The following is a 3,946-nucleotide window of genomic DNA, read 5'->3' as shown; positions in this document are numbered from 1 at the left end:
TCTATTTCTACCTTCAGTTTGTCACCTTGGAAAATATGTCTTCTCACTTCAGCAATAGATCGACACATACTACTTTTGCTCTTATGAAAGTAAAACTGCAATACAAGAAGAATATTCTTAAATTCCGTATAGTAGTTATTTTTTTGGGTTAGTAAAATCTGTAATTTTCAACAATAACTTCATACACATGTTCAAATTAACTTATGAACAATCAAATGAAGTTTATTTTCTATATTTCCAATATTGAACCTTTAATAATAAGTTCAATTCAACTTATGAACAACCAAAAATAAAATTCAACCTATTTCCTTGAAAAATAGAAAAGTCAAATATTAAGAATTTCAACAAAACTTCAACCAACGTATGAACTATCAAAATGAAGTTTCAAAAAATTCAAATACAAGTTCAAATAGTTGAAGAAATATCAACATGAAGTTCAAACTATTTTCTTGAAAAAATGGTAAAACCAACTGTAAGAAAAAGAGATGAAATTGAAAGATTCAAGTTCACCGAATTCGTGGTGCGTCCTTAAGAAAATTATTCCCCTCAAGTACCCGAGGGAAAGGAATATATCCTTCTAAGATTAAATGAATCACTTTAACAGAATAGTGGTACCTCAAATTTTGTCGAACTACAAACGCACTCATCGGTAGCAAATCACACTAGATTTTTTTTTCAAGAAAGAGGACTATTTATTTCTTTCAAAATTTCATGTCTATACCTGAGGAAAAATATTGATATTAATAGCCATCAAGGTTTTGATTCACAAAGAGAATCAATGGTTGAGAACTATGCATCCCTTAATAAAGGTGCAACTCTTTGGAAAAGGTGCAATTCATTGAAAAAGGTGAAACTCTTCAAAAAAGTCACAACCCATTCGAAAGATCATAATCATTCGAATCGAAAAGGTGCCTATTCAAATTGGATCCTTTATCTTGGTGTCTTTTCAAATAAAAAACACTCATTCATTTTCCATTCACACCTCTTCAAAACTCAACAATGGGGAATGACTATTTTATACAAAATTTATGGACAAGTATGTGATTTACAAGAAAAGACAAGTTGCATCTAGATAAGTAAGTTTTTCTTTGAACTTTCCATAGTGAACTTGCATACGGATGCACCCGATCAATCGGTACATGTGATTTCTTTGAACCATTGAGCTTTAATGTACACCGAGACAACACAAGTCACACAACTAATATTTTACCATGAAAACTTCATTGTTTCATGAGAGCTTAGAGAATGGTCCTTTTACTAACATTCTCCTTGAAGCAACTTTCACTTCACCCTTACATAGGTGATTCCTAAACATTTAATCCTATAGATAAAATTGTTTGGTATGACCTGCAAAACTTAGAAACCATTAAAAGCTTTAAATCATAAGTCTTATCCTTGTTCTATGAACACTGTCTCATCATATTAATGGGTTAAGAATATTGACAATGATGAATCGTGAGTCACAACTTTATTTGATCTCTTTGAATCTAGATCTTGGAATCTCCAGTCTACTAGGTAGAGTTACCATTATGCTAACTTGTGCTAGTCCTTAAACTCATTCTCTTCGATGATCTCTCAACTCCCTCTCAACATAGGCCTTTTGTAAATGAATCCAAAACATAATCCTTTGACTTCACATAGTCAACTGTGATAATTCCACTAGATATTAGTTCTCTAATGGTATTATGTTTCTATATTATATGACGATATTTTTACTGTAGATCATATCCCTTGCCCTACTTATCACCGCTTGATTATCACAACGTATACATACTGGTTCTAAAGGTTTGGACCAATAATGAATATCTTCTAAGAAATTTTGAGGCCATTCAGCTTCGTCACTGACCTTATCAAACACGATAAATTCATATTCAATTATAGAGTAGGCAATGCATGTCTGTTTGAATGATTTTTAAGAAACTGCTCCTCCACCCAATGTAAATATATATCCACTCGTGGATTTTACCTCAATTGATTCGATGATCCAATTTTCATCATTATATCCTTCAATTACCGCTGAATATTTATTATAATGCAAAACATAGTCTTGACTATGTTTTAGATACCCCAAAACTCTTTTCACTGTCATCTAGTAAGTTGATTGGGATTACTCATGTACTAACTCAATTTACTAATAGCACTTGCTATATCTAGCCGTATATGATTCATGATATACAACAAACATCCCAACACTCTTACGCATTCCAACTATGAGTTACTTTCGCGTTTATTATTTTGAAGAGCTAAGATCACGCGTAATAGAGACTTGGCAGTACAAAAATTTAAATACTTAAATTTGTCAAGTGCCTTTTTACTGTAAAGAGCCTGTGACAATGCAAACCCTTATAAATTTTTTTGAATTCTTATCCCTTAGAGTGCACCTGCAAGTCCAGGATTTTTTATATCAAACTTGCTCTCAAACATTTATTTCGTAGAATTTATGTCAGAAATGTCTCTACTCATAATCAACATATCATCCACATTTAACCAATTATTTATTTTGTGATTTGAAATGTGTTTAATGTAAATGAATTTATCATGTTTGTTTATCTTGAAGTCGTTTTATCAACATGAGTTTTTGAAGCTTTGAATAACACTATTTGGGTGCTTTGTTTAGTATTTTAAGTTACTTAATAAATTTCCACACTTTCCTTTTTTTACCAGAAACCAAAAACGTTGGGTTGTTCCATGTAAAATTCTTCCTCCAATTCTCTATTTAGGAATGTTGTTTTCACATTCATTTGATTAATTTCATGACCATATACCACCACTAAGACTACTAACATCTAAATGGATGTTATCCTTGTTACAGGCAAGTATATGTCTAAATAATCAAGGTATTCTTTTTGTCTAAAGCACTTTAGTACAAGTCTTGTCTTGTATTTTTTAATAGTACCATCAACTTTTATTTTCCTTTTTAATATCCATTTAGAACCTGAATTATCATATTAATTTTATATTTAATTATCATATTTTCATTGATATTCGAATGTTCGAATTTATGAATAAAAAATTAATATCTTGTACTTCTTTTAGCATATCCAATGAACACATAGTCTACAGTCTTAGGTCCTATTATTTTCCTTTTATGTATAGAAACTTGGACTTTCGTTAGACACACCCACACTTGATATTTTAAGTTGAGTTTTCTTCCTTTCCATTTTCATATGGTATTAAATATATCTTACTATGGAGCACTCTATTGAGTATTCGATAAATTGTAACGGTAGCTTCCCCTAATACATTTTGCGATAAATCCGAACTTTTGAGTAAGACATATATCATTTTCTTTGATGTTTGGTTTATTCTTTCCAGAATCCCATTTAATTGAGGATAATATGGGGTATTAGTTTGATGAAAAATATCATTTTCTACACGTATCTCCACAAAAGGAGATTCATATTCTCCACCTCTATCACTTTCTATCATTTTGATCTTTTTAACCAACTGATTTTGAACTTCTGTTTTATGTTGCCTAAACACATCTATTGCTTCATCCTTATCATTTAGCAAATAAACATAATAGTATCTACTACAATTGTCAATAAAAGTTATAAAATACTTTTTTCCACTATGAGATGGCATTGACTTCATATAAAACATGTCTATATGGATAAAGTATAAGGTATTGGAATTCCTTTAGACAGACTTATACGGATGTTTCACATACTTAGATTCGACATATATTTGACACTTTTATTTATTGAACTTAAAGTTGGGCAAAACTTCAGAACTAATTAATTTTCACAAGGTTTTGTAATTGACATATCCTGAATGACTATGTTAGAAATCATTCGACTTTAGCAAGTATAAAGAAGTTTTGACTTATATTATTTTAACAACCATTACATCAAGTTTGAAAAAACCCTCATTGAGGTAGCACTTTCCTATATATGTTCCATTATTACTTATTACAACTTTCGTCGAAACAAACACACACTTCAAA

The sequence above is a fragment of the Capsicum annuum genome, chromosome 9 (genome assembly GCF_002878395.1).
Source record: "Capsicum annuum cultivar UCD-10X-F1 chromosome 9, UCD10Xv1.1, whole genome shotgun sequence".
Taxonomy (NCBI): domain Eukaryota; kingdom Viridiplantae; phylum Streptophyta; class Magnoliopsida; order Solanales; family Solanaceae; genus Capsicum; species Capsicum annuum.
The sequence above is the reverse complement of the archived record's forward strand: the minus strand, read 5'-3'. Positions refer to the sequence as shown.